The following is an 18,766-nucleotide window of genomic DNA, read 5'->3' as shown; positions in this document are numbered from 1 at the left end:
CAAAAACATTAAGAATGCTCACCAATTCACCCTACTACATATATTACAAACTCGCAAATATACCGTGACCTCCAAATATCCACTGTTATGCAAGAAATAGAGAAATATGCAAGATCCCACAATCTCAGGCTCTTAGCTCACTCTAACTCCTTAATAACGGAAATGATAGCAAATCCCATTGCTTTCGCCCGACTCAAAAAAAAAAATCCACCACAGATCTCCTCTTTTAGTGTGAAAAAATGAAATGGGTTGTACCACAGGGTACATCCCATAAACGACTGAAATTCTCTAGCTGCTAGTTTAAGTTACTCGTATTCTACAAATATTGCTTAATGTATGTATACAGGTTGCAATAAAAGTGTTAAACAAATTTATTTCACACTTCCCTTAGCCTTAGCTCTTCACCCCAAAAGCTTCTCCTTGATAGTGTGTTGTCCCATTGCAAAGAAGGGCTCTGGTCTTATTAATAACGAGGCCGCAGCCTCTCTCGCCAATGCATTCGCTACTTCGATCCTAGTCGTACCCCTGTGTCCAGAGGCCCAAAGTAGCCGGATGCGATTGTGCGTTCCTAACAAATTCAATTTCTCGGTACACTCAATGCCTAGTGAGCACTTAACTGCATAGGGTGACAGTGCCTTGAATGCCACCTGACTGTTGCTCAAAATGACCTCACTCATTCCGGGGGTTCTTGTCTAATTTGATCTTTGCAAAAAGACAGATGGCATACACCTCTGCTTAGAAGATGTTTGGGAAGCTACCCTTTGGCAATGAGCGCTTGGTTCTGGGACATATTTTTCAGCGCCTATGCTTTTTAGATATTCGAGCCATCTGTGTATCAGTCTAGGGTATACTCCAGGAGCTTTCTTTCAATAAACGAAACTGCTTTATAGATATAAGGAATAGCTCTACAAAAGTACATTTTTGGTTGTGTTGTCAGAGCGGTCAAATTTCTGTTCATTTAAGGAAGGGAACCTGCTTTAGAGGCTTCAAAAAAGCGATTTTTTTACATAAATGTCTTCCCAAACTATCTAAGAATGTGTCCTCAAAATTTCAGAAGCAAATTCAAAATACCTTCGCAGTTACAGAAGAAATTGTGAGCAAGCGTCAAGCAGGTATACGAGCGGATTTTTTATACACAAAACTTTGACGTGCCATTTCTCGGTTTTTTATTTTTACGATTTTTTCTAATTGGTGGGAAAGATAGGGAAAAAGTTACACGTCCTATCGAAATGAGATAACATTGATTGTATTCGGAATTAAATTATCTTCTAGTTGAACTTAAACAACCTTAAGAAAGTTATGATTAACCGACTTTTTAAACACTCTAAAGTGAATTTGTTTTTCCAAAAAAATGATTTTTTTTTTAATTAGCGAAAAATTGTTCAATTTCTCACTTTTTGTTTAATTTTCTTGGTTTAACTAGAAGTTATACTATACTGAAATAAAAATTTTTTTGGGTTTTTGGTTTCAGGTCAAAATTGCGACCTGCATCTTTCCCGCCGCACGATACATGCACACTCGAGACGCCTCGACAAAATGCTTGTACCAGGCATAACATGACATATATTTTAATGAAAAAAATTGAGAAGACTGCTGAAATATATAGCAATAAAACCTGAAAGTTTCGTTTCAGTCGAATATTTCTTTCCTTCCCAAAAAAATCCACGAAAAAATCGATTTTTGAAGCCTCTAAAGCAGGCTGCCCCCTTAAGAAGCATTCATAGTCACCCTTCATTTGACGAACTTCTGTGCACTGACTGTGTAGTATAGCGTGTTTGCGTGTCTTCACGGTATTTTGTCGTGTGTTTCGAGTTATTTTTTTAGTTCATGATAAAATTTTGGCTGTATTTCATAAACCAATACTGATGTTTTTAATGAAATATTAATTTTTATTTATACTGAATTTATTTTCAACGAAATATGTTTATATTCGTTTATGATTATTGTATTGTAAATATAAAATCCAGCTGTTTATCAAAAAGCTGTGATTGCTCTAAATAATTGACGTTTTGTAAATTGTCCAATAAATGAATTTTTTCGCTCTTTGCAACCTCCCCTGAGAAAAATTGGGGAGGTAATTTGGGAGATTCAACTGCACTTCTATTCACAATTAAATCATTCATTAAATTAAGCAAATTTAAATAATATTACCAATTAATTATTACATACCCACAATCAGTCACTAATTGGAATTTTTCCTCGATTTCATTGTTAATTAACTAACCACGAGCGACCAAACAAAAAACAGTTTATTTCACTACAACTATTTTTTATATATTTTGATGGCTATCTACAATTTTTCTTTTTTATTACATTTTACAGTTGTTCTCTTATCTATTTAATTTTCATATAAAAGTACATACATCTGTATATAAAATTACAAGCACCTAATTAGCAGCACAACATTTTGTCAAATTTTAAATAATTTTCCTTTCCTTTTTAATTTTCATTCATATTTATAAAAATATAGAATAGAATATGTAATAAATTGCAGTGCAACCTCGCCCGGGCACCTCCGTTAGACAGGCACTTCCATTGGGCGGACAATTTTTCCTATACCGAGTCTTAGATTCCGTAACTGATTACCCTTACTTGAGCTAATACCGCTTTTGGGCATACAGAAGTTGACTCACATCGTTAGTCGTTAGTTAGTAATTGGAAGGTACTCATATTTTTTGGAATAAAATTTTGATAATTCATAGAATTTAAAGTAAGCATTGGAATTAGAAGTTTTAAAAAATGTAAATTTTTATTTCATTTCATTTATTTTCATCCTCCGATTTAAATGTTATTAATTTCTTTTGAGCCGTTCAAAAATGATTCAGTTCTAACAAAATGAAACATTAAAACACAAGAAAAAACTAAAATGAAATGAATGTAAATTTAAAGAATATTTACTCTCATATTAGCTCATATTTTTTTCAAATACTTTTAATTGAAATGTTTGGGGAATATGTCTACTTCTAAATTTTCAATTAATAAGAAGAGGGACCATCCGACGCATGTAAAGATAGACATGTATGGGAAAAACATGTCATCTACTTATACTGAACGTGGCTTTGACAGTCAAATAGACGTTACGCGGGTGAGGTTACAAAGCCCTTATGAGCCCTAAGTCATAACAAATTAAAATATGTTTCATAGCCAATAAGAATGCAATTTCCTCCTACTCCACTATTTTATTGATCATTTTTCACTTTTAATAAATATTTTTCGCGTTTCACATTCAATTATCAACATTTAAGTGATGGTATCCTCTTCCACTATCTTCTCTCTGATGGTATCGCAGTGATCTGACGCTCTTCGCGTGTTAAGGGTGTCGCTTTAGGACAGCTGTGGTTAGCTAACAAGCAGCCTTTAAGCCAATTAATAGCAATTTTCAATAATGAAATAATCAACGCAATTAATTAATTCTCATTAATATTCATACGAACATTTGTATGTATATATGTATGTATGTATGTATGTATGTAGATGCAAATGTCCGTTTACATTCGTTCAGCATTAATGAAATGTTTATTTAAATGTTTTTTATGCAATCCGTGACCAATTAAATGAACGTTTATTATGTGCTAAACTAATTTATTGTTATTCGTAATCTAATATTTTCTGTAATGGTGCTATTGTCCGTATGTATTTTATAGCAGCAGTTAAAAATTGTATCTGAAAATAATTAAATCTAAGTAATTGTAAATTTAAAAGTCGTTTTTGTTGTTAAAAAGTATGTGAACCATTTATAAAATGCTAACGAAGAAATATTAATGGTCAGTTTCTCAATCAGAATTCAAATTGAGTTCGAACTGCACCTTTCAAGTCGATTAGAATTGTCGCGCATTTTGAACGAGAGTTCACATTTTACACTACTGTGATTTGACATTTGAACTTTTAAAATGAAAAAAAAACTAACAAAAAAAGGATATCATTAATTTCAACCAAGAGAAGCAACAATTTTATTTCCGTGTGCTGTTGGGACATAATCGTATGTAGGTGATGCTGTGATACAATAAAAAAATGAAGGATTGCAATATTGCGTAGATTGAAGTGGAAAAATGAGCGAACTCTGCTGTGGCGTAATGGAAGCTGAACTCTGTGTAAGAACTACCAAGAAAACGGGTATAAAACCAAGTCAGCAGCTCAATTGCAGCATTCGCTAACGATGAACCTTCATCGCCAAAAATATCTAAATTAATTTTAGTGATATTTTTGATTCACGGAAATCTCTGAGAATCTACACAGATTTTAGCAGATCTTAGCGATGAGCAAAATGTATCGGATAAAATAAGTTGGGTGGTCATGTAGCCAAAGTTTCAAATGTAGCAATTCTTCCATGACAAAAACTATCCGCTCTTCGCTAAAAAGCAGTGAATTGGGTGACGAGAAAAATGTTGGTGCTAATAGACTTACTCAACCAAGAAGAAGTAATATTCAGGAATGATTACAAATTTAAGCCCACCGGAGCAAAAGTGTGAGAGTAACTTCGGCTGCTACGCCATAGAGGATTCGGCAACAGAATTGTGCCCGATTATTTCGTGAAATTATTAAACATTGAAAGCAAAAATAATGAGGGCGAAAGCCACAATTACAAATATACTTAAAAAAAATCAAAAAGAAAAAAATATCACAAATTAAAGAGATCACAATTCAAATATCTCCTTCTCCTGACTTGAGAAGTTAACAACTCATTGTCCCGCGACACATCCTCGAATCAGGTTGCACTTTACTTTGGGCATTTTCTCGCTGAAAAAAAAAGTTTTACAATAAATAAATTTACTTGAAGCATCTACGGCGGCCGCCGTAGCCGCATGGGTTGGTGCGTGACTACCATTCGCAATTCACAGAGAAAACATCGGTTCGAATCTCGGTGAAACACCAAAATTAAGACAAACATTTTTCTAATAGCGGTCGCCCCTCGGCAGGCAATGGCAAACCTCCGAGTGTATTTCTGCCATGAAAAAGCTCCTCATAAAAATATTTGCCGTTCGGAGTCGGCTTAAAACTCTAGGTCCCTCCATTTGTGGAACAACTTCAAGACGCACACCACAAAAAGGAGGAGAAGCTCGGCCAAACACCCAAAAAGGGTGTACGGGCCAATTATATATATATATTGTACAATATATCAACCTTGCACTAAATTTAATATCTACCTCCTTAAGTTTTATTTTGCTCTCTTATTTGAACATAAATTCCTGCAAATACAATTTTCGACAGCTATTTCTGACGCCTTATTTCTGGTAGCTCGCCACTTCGTCTATCGGTTGTTTATCACGCTCAAACTAGTGTCTGTGCGCGCTCTCAAAAAAAATTTGAGAATTTCGCATCTTGTCATGTATGGTTCAGACGCAAACGAAGTATTGGGTTGCAGAATAAGTGCGTAGCGTAGTTACCGAAGGCTTTTATTAAAACAATAAACAATAATTATATCTATAAGTTAATCAATTATATATTCGCCGTTGCTGTTTGCAACCCCTTCTCACGTCTCGACCAATTTTTTGATGCCGTTCCACCAAAAATCGCCTGGTCTGGTGTCAAAGAAGATGTTGAGCTAGTTTTTAAGGACGTCTTTGTTATCGGAGGTAACGTCCTTCATATGGTTTGACAGGGAGAGGAAAAGATGATAATCGGTCGGGGTAAGGTCCGGAGAATACTGAAGTACCTCCCATTCGAGCGCTTAGAGTGCGGCTTTGACGACTTGTGCAACATGGGACCAGGCGTAGTCGTGAAGGATTATGATTTGTCCATGTACATCAGGTCTTTTCAGTCGAATAGCTTCATTCACGCTGTGTAGCTGAGCAATGTACAGCTCTTTGTTGGCCGTGGCATTCTTTTAGAGCATTTCCTAGTGCACCATGCTCTCCCAGTCCGACCAAACATATATCATGATCTTCTTTGGGTGAAGATCCGGTTTGACTTTAGGCTTTGGCGTATCTCCTGGAGTCACCCGCTCCTTTCTTTGCTTCATATTGATGTATAGGCTCCACACTTCCCGTGACGATTTGGTACAAAAGCGCTGTTTATGACCGCGAATTGCTCGATGGCGGGGAGATGCTGAGAAGCAATTTGAAGGCGACTTTCTTTGTGTTTTTCGTTGAGCCCGTGAGGCACCCAGGCTTCCATTTTTTTGCTAAAACCCATTGAATGAAGGTGACTGAGAATCGTTTTATGATCGCAGTTCATGTTTTTCCGCTGATTCACGACTAGTTAGGCGACCGTTTTCTTTCAAAAATGATTTGAGGTGTTCTTCGTCGAATTCAGAAGCCCTTCCTCAGCGGGAAGTCGCTTTGCGAAACATTTCCTTACTGTATACTTGCCTATGACACCTTCCCCATATACGTCGCAAATTTCCCGACCTGCTTCTACAGCTTTGAAATCTCAATGAAAAACAAAGCAGGTGTCGAAAATGTTTATTTTCCTCCTGCCTCCTGCGTATTCCATTTCTAAGCCTCATAACTAATAAAAAATTAAATCACTCAAAAATAAAATTAAGATAGTTTTGTAGAGCAGAAAGAGCTCTGATGGATACCCTTTACAGCAAACAAATCGATATAAAATAAAAAAATATAAAAACGCTACGAACTTATTCCCAATAAACCCAATAAAATTCAACGGCTACATTGATTTTTTCTTGTATGGCCAACACAATCCTAGTTTGAAGGAGCTTAAAGCTTCTGAAACCCCAACGCCATGACAAAAAAATGTTAACCAAGACCAAAAAAATGACCAGAATGACAGATCGCTAAGTTCTAATGCTATAGAGGTTCCAGTTGTCATCCGTGCAAAGTTTCTAACCAGTGTTATGATTTTAGGTATGATGTGTAACAAAGGATATTTCATGCCACCACACTTCTGTACTCAGTGTGAATTCGAGTGAATTCTGCTACATATATCGAGTTTCTAGAGACAGTAGTAAAACCTTGGATTGATAGTGTACGCCGTGACAATCCATACATTTTTTCAGCAAGACTTTGCTCTTTCACACAAAGCGATGGCGAAACAAGATTGAATATCTGAAAATTTCCATGGCCACATAACACCGAACATATGACCGCCTAACTTCTCAAACCATAACCCACTGGAATACTACGTATTGGATGTAGTTGGGCGTGAATCCATTAAGCTTTCTCATAACACCATTTCTTCTCTGCAGGCTGCAATTAATACCGTTATGGTCAATATGAATAAGGAGCATTTGATACGGGCATGCAATCGTCACCCGCCCGGTTGGTTTGAGGAGGTTATTGCAGGTTATGGACATTTTTTTGAATTATTTCTGAGATATATAATAAGTTAATGTTGTATAACAAATTTGTGAAGTTTGAATACATTTTTTTTTTTCAGAATAAAAGCTAAATAGTTTTACTCTCAAGTTGTTCTCAAATACCGTGCGTACACACAGCCGGGGACAAGTGATGGTACATCAGTATTTAGACCAGTTTGGAATATTTTTTAATTTTTTTATTTTTATGCTCACTATTTTTTTTTTTAAAGTACAGCTCCTGGTCTAACAGAAACCAAAAAACCCAATTTTAAATTCAAAACAAAAATGTCGTTCATTTGTATATGGAGAAAATAGGCAACACAGGCTGGAAAAAAATGTTAAAAAATTAACGGGGCTTTTTAGCAACTTCAAATCTGCAATTTCTTATACCCAAATTTAATTAGCTATAGTTAAAAACCATGGAACTGGGCTGAACTGGTTTGTGAAATTTTTCTTATTTTTCTATAAAGTTTGAATTAAATTGAATTTGTCTGGCTTTTATTTAACAATGGCTTGGTATGTCCAACTGGCGTCAGTGAGAATGAGAAAGAAACGACTGGTGCGCTTTATTAAACTCAGTCAACATCGCGTATGCGGTTATCGCGCCAATTAAGAAGAAGAAGATGTCCAATGGACTGGCATTTCAATGGGTATGAAGGCGATGAAAAATGGTTGGGCTCGTAGATAAGCTCAAAAAATGATCGCTTGTAATATTGTAGAGTACTTTAAAATCCATAGTTCAAAAATATTTAAAAATTATATTTTATTTCTTTATAAAATGCTCTTTTTCTTACCTAACATTTGTTTATTTTAGTGGGATTTTAGTGTGTGTAGAAATCTACTTAATAAGCAAGTAGAACATTTGTTTAACTATTGATTTTCTATTTCACACAATTTTCCACAAAACTCAAAAAAGCAACAAAAGCTTGTAGCAACAAAAACAGCTAGACATAATTAAAGTAAGTATCAGCAAACCAATTGCGGATGTCCGTTGCATATAATTTTTGTTGTTGCTGTAGAAGTGAAATTTAAAACCTATCGATAACTCAGAATAAAACACCAACAGTGCAGCTATATACACACACACACATACATATGCATGTGAATATACATGAAAAAATAGGTAGTCAACAGCAAAAGCATTAGCAACAACACCAAGGAAAAATAGCAAAATTACCAATATGCATGAAATTGTGCTTGTGGATGTGTGTGTTTTCAGTGCGAATAAGTACATTCGTATGTGTGGGAGAGTGTGGCAATAAATTTATAATAAAAAAATGCTTATTGTTTATTTATAACAATTTAACGTCAACAAAAACTGTATAAATATTGTTGTTAATTTGCAACTTGCCGCAATTGGAAATTTTGAAATTGCCAGCAAATTATAATTTTTCAACATTTCCATTGTGCTTATATAATATTTTACTCGTAGTTGTTGCAAGGCAAATCGGTTGGGCAGTTTCATGAATGAATTTGCGTATGGAAAATGCTTAACGCTGAATAGGGTGAAATGCTGCTATGGAAAAGAAATTTATGGGAAGTAAAGAAATTCAATAGCACAAAAATTTTTAGCACAAAAAAATTGAAATTATTTTAAGTGATACAAAATTTTATCTTTTTTTGAATAGTTCATGGAAAAAATATATTAAATTTGCAATATACTAATTGCTGAATGATTTCTTTTTTTAATAAAAATTTAAATTTTATACTTAATATAACTTTGAGTTGCCTGTGAGAAAGCTTTAGTGGAGGATGATGAAGTGAAATCAAGGCAGCATTTACTCCTAAGATGTTCTGCTTTCGCACGGTTTATATTTGTTTGGAGAAAAAGGAATGCATTGTTTTTGCGTACAATTTTTGCGTAAAGGGCTTAAGGTTACAGATACATACCTGTAAAATTTCGAAAAAAAAGTTTTGTTTCATAAAATGTGAATATAATTCTTTAAAAATATGTCAAAAAATGTTTAGAACGTAAATTTAAGTATTTCTTATATTATAGATCGTCAACCGTGACGACTCTTCTCTTTGCGTTCGAGCGCTGGGGGAGGTATAGTTACGTTGTATTCAAACTTTAGACGCGTTTTGCTCAAAACTATATTTTTTGAATTAGCGTACACGATAACTCGAAAAGTTATTGGCCGATCTCCCTGAAATTTTGCACACATCTTTTTTATGATATTACTTTCTATGTGAATTTAAAGTTTTAGAAAATTTTTCGAAAAAAAAAAATAAAAAAAAATAGTAGGATAATTATCCCGAAAATTTATTTTTTTAAGCATTTTATTCCGCGAATTTTTTTTCCCCCAGTTTTTTTTTAATTCATATAGAAATTATGACATTAATAAACAAAAAAATGTTTGGTTTTTTGTATTCAGGTCACTGATGCCGATTTTACAATGCCCGCCGATTGAGAAGCTGGCTGTGACCTTCCTGAAAGAATTGACTGTACATCCGCCATTTTAAATGATCAAAATTAAAAATAATAATGTTATATATGTAAATAAACTGGATGCCAATTTTGAAAAAAATATATTGACTTCTTCATTTTTAATATTATAATTTTAATGAAAATCTGGGAAAATATGGCCGTTTACAGGTATCTGTCCCCTTAAAACTGTTTTATGGTCGACCTTTGACATCTGGGCGATGGTACGACTACTAGCATGCCGGTCAACTTCGATTATTTCTGTGATTTAATCGACATTTTTGTCATTTTCGACATCTTTGACATTATCGACATTTTCCTTAACATCAAAAGGACCTGATCGAAAAGGTCGAAACCAAAATCACACAACAGCTAAATGTTACAGTATCGGCACCATAAACACCATTGAAAATTCCAGCGACCTGACTTGCTTGTTTGCCCTTACCAAATAAAAGCTGTCAAATTTACCGAATTTTCTCTTTGCTGATTTCTGTTGTTAACTCCCTGTAACTTATATATTTTAGGTATTTTGGTGCACACTTTTAAACTAAGCCTAGAGAACTCACAAGATTGGACATCGTTGCCACACCGACCTTTCTCATTGGCACGCAATGTTTACCTACCGCATTTCTTAATTGGTCACCGTTTGGCTTCTAACCGTTTCTTTCTGTCCTACCTTCAGTTTTTTCTAGTGATATAGTTTTCTTGTAGAGGCCATGAACGATTTTTTCTAAGCATTTACTTATGGTGCAGCCATGTCACCAAAGTTAACCTAACCTACATTCAATTGTTCTATTAAAAAACTGCAAATTTAAACGTTTAGCAAATAGAGTAATCCATGAGCAGCCAAGAAGTTGAAGCTCCATATTTTTTTTTTATTTAATTGAATTATTTTTTAAACTTATGCCGACCTTCACATACAAAATATTTAAATAAATTTGTGCCAGTACCTCAAACTTCGAGCGCCCTCGGTAGTCTATCCTTCCATCCCAGAGGTTGTTGGTTCGAATCCCGCGTAAAGCACGGTAATCCTCGCACTCTTCCAAACTTACCTACTATCCTAGTTTCTAAAAAAAAAAAATCATTTCTCAACCCCAAAAACCTTATCTTTCCAATCCTAACTCCCATTGTGGCTGCTAAAACAAGCAAAAAAAAGAAAAAGACACAGTTAAACATTGCATCAGTGGCGCCAGCAATAGGAAGTGGAGGATCGCGCTAATAGCACAGACACACGAAATTTAGCGAAATCCTCAACCATCCGTGCGATCCTGCTGTTATAAAAATGTGAAACACAGATAGCGCTCCAAGCAGTAAGAAGGCGATGCTCCTAAGCAACGACAGGTGGGCATTCCCATTACTTAGGACTGGTAGCGGCAGGTTAATCATCATCCTGCCAGAAAGCAGAAATAGATTAACGAAACCAACGCAAGACTGAGTCTTGTCGAGGCCCTATGCTCCCGAGTGGAGTGAACAATGACAAAAAAACCTGAAACTTATTTTATTAATAGTTTTTGTATGAAAAAAATCTTCATTAGAAAACCTTTACAACATCACCTTAAAAACATTTCTTTTAATTGATAAAAAAAATTCATAAGATTAAGAGAGATTATTTTTTATAGGTACAACTGACATTTTCTTACAAAATTGTTAGTGATAGATATTTATTAATTAAAAAATATTAATACGCTCATTGAAAATTAACAAATTTAGTAAACAAGAAGTTCACAAAAAAAAGAAAAGAATTTAATTTAATGAACTATTTGCAAATTTGTAAATTTTACCAAGCCGAAAGCTCTTGGAAAAAAATTTACAAAATTGTGAGTGACATTCACAGACTAAACTCTTTGAGCATTCGCTAAACTATATGCACCTTAACAACATATTTCTCTCCGATATGTATTTCACTTCTTTTTTTCATTTATTCTGACAATACTTAGGCAAAATCTTGCAAATTTAAGATTTCAGTACTAAAGGATTTTAACCAAAGAGTGCAAAACGATTTTGAGGTTTTACTATATGTGTCTAGAGATTTTCTACTATTTATAGGGGTTGGAATTATTGCGCCCCCAAATATGCTGTTGCACAGTGTTATTTATTATTTTGTATACAAAATTCAACAAAATCATCGCAAATTTCAAAGTTTTCTATTGGGAAATTTCATAAAAAATGTAAATCATTTTTTAAGTACTAAAAAAAATTGTATAAAGTTTTAAGTACTCAGTGTTATTTATTATTTTTTATTCAAAAATTTCATAAATTTGTATTGCAAATTTCAAAATTTTCAAATTTCATACAGAGCTCAAATAATTTTTGTAACTACTGAAGAAAATTTTATAAACTTTTAAGTATTCGCAGGAATTCACACTTAAACAAATTTTTTACACCAATTTTAAAGTAAAAAAAAGGGATTTCAAGAAATATCTAAGTAATTTTTTGAATTACTAAAACAGAATTTTACTAAACTTTAACCGATAGCAGAATTTCGCACCTCAACCAAATTTGTACGCAATCGATTTTTTCGATTGATTTCTTATAAAATTTTCCTACGTTGCATGCACCTTTTCTGTTATGAAAAAAAATCTCATATTACAAAATTGTTTGCTACTGCACTCACGAACCCGATTTCCCTTCCGTCTTCATACTCACACACATACACACACACATGTACGAGCATAGCTATGCAGCAATAAAAGTGCATGCAGCAGCTAAAAAACACAGAAATGAGCAATTTTTCTCAATTTTCTGCCAATTTTCATTTGCTCTATGGCGGCACGGCAACTCCTCTTTGCTGGCTGCCACGAAATGTGTCTTCATTTTTACCTGCTTTCTGGTGCGCTTGCAATTCGATACTTTTTCCAGTAGCAACCATAGAAACCTTTCAAATTGCAACCGAAAATTGTTTCGTTTCGTTTCGTGGGTACCATTTGATGGCAAAAAATGTGAAATGATTTCCCTTTATTATTTTTTTCTACTTCATATTTACTGTCCGCAAAATAAAAACTTGCCTTTTGGAAGTCTGAAAAGTGTCAAATGCGCTTCCTTGTTGAAAATGAATGCATTTCCTGTGCCAAGCCGCAAATTTCTCCTTAAAATAAGTTGATTTTTTACATAAATCTTGGGGTGGCACGGAAATTCCTTATTACCTTTTTAAGAGGCTCGTTAGTCGCTTACATTTCCACCCTACGCGACGCACCCCTCTTAAAGACGACTATCAATTTTCACTCTTTAAATACTTGACATGTCAAAGGTCACAGCCAATATGTGACGCTCTTCGACAAATTAGTAATGACCTACATGGAAATGCTGCTGAATTTTCACGGGGCAAGCATTCGGTTTTCTGAATTTGTATTCTGCACTTCAAGTAAAGAGTTAAACGTGAAATTTCTTAATTAGCTAACAATGGTCAGTTGACAGTTTCGCTTGAAAAATGTTTAAAGAAATGTTGTAAATTTCAGTAAGTTTTAATAAGTGGGAATAATAGGCGAGTTCATTAGGGAAACAATGGTCACTTGACATTTGCGTCTTATTGATACATTTTTTGAGTGAAAAAGTGCTTCTTTTTTCTTACGCGTGTGAGAATTTTTGTGAAAGGGTTCAAGAAAAGAAATGAAGAGCTAAGGTTTAAAATTAATATTTATATGATTTGGTGAGGAAATTTCTCTTTCAAAAATTATCTATGTATTGTGTATGTGAAACGGAAAAATTTCGAAATTAACCTTTCAATATGTACCAAAGCTTGGTCTCTCGCTCGGAAAACTTATCATTTACAAGCATTTGCTTAACTGCAAGGCAATGGAAAGGAAGCAGTGAAAACGTTAACTCTTTTTGATTTTAGCTTTAAACCTTTCGTAATTGGCAAATTTATAAGAATTCCTATATATGCATGAATATTATAAGTTGTTTCGGGGGAAAAAATCCATTGTTTTGCGTAAAACTTTTTAAAAATCCCCAACAGAAAAACTAATTTCAACACATCTGGATCAGCCGTCTTTTCCTTACTGCCAATCTGCATTTCTTTCGTGTTGATCTTTCAACTTGCTGCCATGTCTTAGATCGAAAATCCCCCACAACTTTGTTGCCGAACGCTTCAAAGACATTTGATTGACACTTTGACACCGAGAGCAAAACGTTTTTGTACTACTTTGGTTGATTAAAACGGAAGTGAGACAGAGTGCAGTACACAAATTGTTTCGAGGGATGCTTCATTAATATTTCCAACCCCTTCCTAGTTAGTATCTCCTATCAGGTTCTTTAAGTTGTATTTTGTTTTTAGATCGACTTTAGCAACACAAATGTCAAAAGGTTGCCTCAGTGTCGCGTACAATCAGTTTCCCCTAGAAATCTCTAACTACACTGATCTCTCTACTCACTCTCACACCAGTGTTTCGTTTCTTCAAAATCAAATAATCAAAGCGATTTTTACCGCAGCTCACTGCCGCTGTAGCTGCTCAGAGGCAGCATAGATGTACGAGTATGCAAGTGTGTATATGTGCGCATTAGAGGTGACCGAATTTGTATGGCAAATTTAGACTTCTATTAGTCTTCGATAGCCAGACATTTTTTTGTTCATTAACTACTTAAAGCTTGGGATAAAAACCAGATTGGAGTCTGATGGGTTTAGGTCTAGTGGATCCCAAGCATGGCTTAAAAATGTAGAATACACCTGCTTAACGAAATATCGACTTATGTATTTTCTTTTAATTTAACTATTTTAATAACATTTTATTTATTTTATACCTATATTCTTAAAACTCGTGGTCAATCGAATGGCAGTCCAGTGCAATCATTCGTCTATGACAGTTATTCTCTTGTTCTGGTTATTTTACCCTGTAGATAATTATTCAGTCATTTTCCTCCATGGCTTTGCTCTATATTTTTTTAAATTTAATTTATATTTTTTAAACAATTTTTTTTTTTATTTAATTTTTTTCACCACATAACGCTAGCCAATTTTAACTTCACAGTGCACTGTGTGCTTTTTAGCCCAACAAGCTGGTTATAAATATTTTGAGCTTCAGATAATTTTCGACCATATCGCAGAAAAACCGATGGAATGATAATTGAATTATACAAGGTGGCACAATTTGGATTTTGCATAACTTTTCTACCAAATAAAAAATAATTTTGTGTGGTGGAAATCTTTATGTTGACCTTGTCTATTTGCATATTGCAGCTGTCTTGTTTACAAGTGTCCAAAATGATTGACGTACGACGCCATTTTCAAAAGTTATAAATCTTCCGATAGGATGATTTTGTGCCGCTCACAATAATGCCGTTACATTGACGGTTTGTTAGTGGGCAGTTCGATAAATATGGGCTTATTCGGCCCACAGAAAAGAATGAATCAATCGTCAAACAAAATTTGTATGATGCCGATTTCTGACTTTGCACACAACAATGGCCCAATTTTCGACAATTAAGGCGCCAAACTTTTTTAAAATTGCCAGAATTTCACATCAAATGCGACACTTTAAAAAATCGTACAACGCAGCGGTTGTCATTGCAACTCGAACCAGATAGTTGGAAATGAAGTAGCGGATGAATGAGCAAAGAAAGGCTCTGAACGTGAACGAGCGAGTGGTAGAGGACATAAGCATTCCTCTAAACGAACTGTACACTGCGATCCAATTGAACACAATCTAATTAAACCAATAGAAGGAGGTCTCTGACTACTAGCGGCAGGGTATCCAAAGTGCTCTAGCTAAAACTGAATCTTAAAAGGACAAAATGTCTGCTTGGATTCAACAGATCAACTACCAGCGTCCTCACAAGTATTATAGCTGTTCACTGCATTATTGGTACCCCAGCCAGTAGAATGGGTGTACCTCACAATGACTTCCGTAGGAGCTGTGGAGGTGAAAAAGAAATTTTGTCGGTACAACACCTCTTTTTCAAAGAATTCGTGCCAAATATCTTGGCGATTATCTACTTAAAAGGATCTATGTGATTTAAGCAACTCAGTTAGGGATGGAAACCAAATGCAAGTATCACAATGGTGCCTTAGAGGCACCGAGTCTCTTGCCTTAGACAAACAAGCTAAGCAATTAAGTTACTTTAGGTGGAGGTAAATGAATTTAAAATATATTTATATCCTCATCCGTCTAGTTTCTTCGGGCCCTCTGGCACTTGTTGAAGTATCAAATATTTGACTGTAAAAACATCATACTTAGGTACTTTTTCCTTCATAATTTCATTCATAATTCATTCATTCAAAATTCATTTTATTTTAAACTGAAACTTCGTGACTGAGCATCAAATACCACTTTTTGAACAGCAGATTGTTGTTTTGCCAACTCTCGATCAAATTGCCAAGCTTGCCAACTCGGAGCTTCGTTGCTTGACGCTTAGCCGCTTACGTTGGATTTCCAAAAAACAATAAAAAATATGCATAAAACTGTCAATTTACGAAACAATGAGTATTTTTTATACCTGGTTTAGAAGCATCCGTTACAAAATCAGTTACTCAAATTGTCAAGGCACAAAACAGAGAATACCGAGCATTTTAAAACTCTTAAATCTGGCGTATTGAATAAAAAGCACCACTAATATGGGCGAATGGTAGTATCAACTGATCGTATGTAGTTCTGGTTAACTATAACAGTTTGAGCCTTCCGCCTTTGACTACTGTAACTAATTACCTTTTGCCTTCCCAGTGAGCCCCATACAATACAGCGCATCGATGGCACTAAACTTAAACCAATCGGATATAAACATCATTTTCTCAGCTCTGAGCAGTAATCCAATATTGGAGACCCTTGAAAATTTAGACGTCAATATTATTATTATTGTTAGAGATAAAAATCGACCGACCCACCTTCCTGTAGCTCTGCTTTCGAGAGGAAGAGATTTTATGAAAAGCGATTCGAGCTCGCAAATGTCCTCGGCGTCGTCTCCATACCAGTTAACCTTGTAAAGTAAATGTTGAACTCGAAAGAGAAATGGGAAGCAGTAAAAAAGTTTGCAGCAAGGATAGTAATTAAACTCCGAAACTTTGAATGGGAGCGCAAAGCGGAAGCAAAGCGAATGCGACCGATCTAGAACACCCAACAGATGCGTCATCCAAAGAAGCTATTTTGAAACACATCTCCTGTGGGGGTGACTGTATTCGCGAACAAACACCAAGTACGAACGCGTGAGCTAAAGCCTGAAGACGAACCCAAACAGACGACAAGTTGATATCAAGCAACGATATTGCAACTTTCCGATGCCCCATGGGTCACAAAGCAATGGAGGCTATCGATAGCGTATAGCGCCAATACGCAATTAGAACGCATGGACGCAGGTACCTGGTTTGTCTAAAAGGCATAAACACGGTTCCACCTTGATGAAAAAGGAAGAATTTTCAAAGGAAGTCTAAGTCATCATCAATAGTGCACACCAGTGTTGGGCACCTCTAATGTATCATACTTATACATACATACACATATACATATTTGTATGCGAGACGTCAACTAGTCAGCAATGAACGCTCTTCTGCCAACGAGTACAGATGTCATTACAGCTGTCAAAATTTAAAAGTGTACAAAATGTTTCACCTCACAGAAGCGATTTTCAATATTTTCATAAGAAATAGTATTAATCCCGCAAACAAAAAATATCTGAGGTAACTTCACATATACATACACGCATACATATGTATGTAATTTTTACGAAATATTGAAGAAAAAGTAAAATTAAAATTTCATTAGAAAAAATTCTTCAATTGTTGGGGAGCACTTCACTTGCTACACTTTCCTTGGCCGCCACAGCCGGTCACACACTCACGCACCGATATTTAAGCGAAGCTGTCAAAAAATTATGACAAGTTGATTTCGCCGCGCATCCTTTACTTGTAAGGAAGAGGGAATATATATTAGTTTGGTTTTTTATTTTGTATTAATTTTTATTAAATGTAGTAAATATTTATAACGCACAGTTGGTAAATCAGCGACCGCGAGTTGTCAATTCAAGAGAATTAGTGTAACAGACACACCAATTACCGTGCGTCCTGACATATCTTTGATGTGACAGCTGGCATTGTCAACGTCTCTGTTGTGCACTTTTGTTGACATTTTCCGCTAACTCGCTTCGCTTGCGCACTTGAATGGTTACCGTCTGCTTTGGTTTGCTCACTCAGCTACAGACACTAAATATCTATTTTAAGCCGCAGATTTCACCGTCGAAGTAGAAATAAAAGTTCAACATGTTAAACATATTTTGGAACTAAAGGGTTTTCCAATCAGAGGTGTTATTTTGATATTCAAAGAAAAACGCTATTTTTTAGTATAAATGATCGGATATTTATTTCATTATAAACCACGCTTACAGGACAATATCCTTTTCGTGAAATTTTCCATAACCGAATTGCAAAGTGACTGCTCTGTGTCCTCGACAGCTTCACGAATTCCATCTTTGAGGTCTTGAATCGACCCTGGGCTGTTGGTGTAGACCTCCTCTTTCACGTGGCCCCAAAGAAAGAAGCCAAAAGGAGTTAAGTCACAAGATCTCGGTGGCCAATTGTGATCACCTCTTCAAAAGATGACACGGTCCGGATCCCGTAAAATGTCAATGGTTTCGTTGCTTGTGTGGCACATAGCGCCGTCTTGTAGAAAATAAACGTTGTCCAGATCAATACCATCCAATTCCGCTCATAAAAAATCATCTCTCGATATCGCAATCCATCCACGTTAACTCTTGCTTCAGCTTCATTTTCGAAAAAGTAAGGTCCAATGACTCCGCCGGAGCATAAACCGCACCAAACAGTCACACGTTGAGGATAGAGAGGCTTTTCAACAATAACTCTTGGATTTTCTGAGCCCCAGATCCGACAATTTTGCTTGTTGACGAAGCCACCGAGGTGGAAATGGGCCTCTTCACTCAAGATGATTTTTCGATGGAATTCCGGACCATTTTCATGCATTTCAACGACCCAATCAGCTAAGGCACGATGTTGCTGATGATCGGCCGGCTTAAGTTATTGTGTTAACTGGACTTTATAAGCCTTAAGACCCAAATCTTTATGCAAAATACGGGGTAATAACGTTTATGGAATGCCTAATTCCAAAAAAACGACGAGGAATGGACAAACCTGAGTTTTCTTCACTACT

Source organism: Anastrepha obliqua, chromosome 5, assembly GCF_027943255.1.
Source record: "Anastrepha obliqua isolate idAnaObli1 chromosome 5, idAnaObli1_1.0, whole genome shotgun sequence".
In the NCBI taxonomy this organism is placed as follows: Eukaryota; Metazoa; Arthropoda; class Insecta; order Diptera; family Tephritidae; genus Anastrepha; species Anastrepha obliqua.
This window is presented reverse-complemented; position numbering follows the sequence as displayed.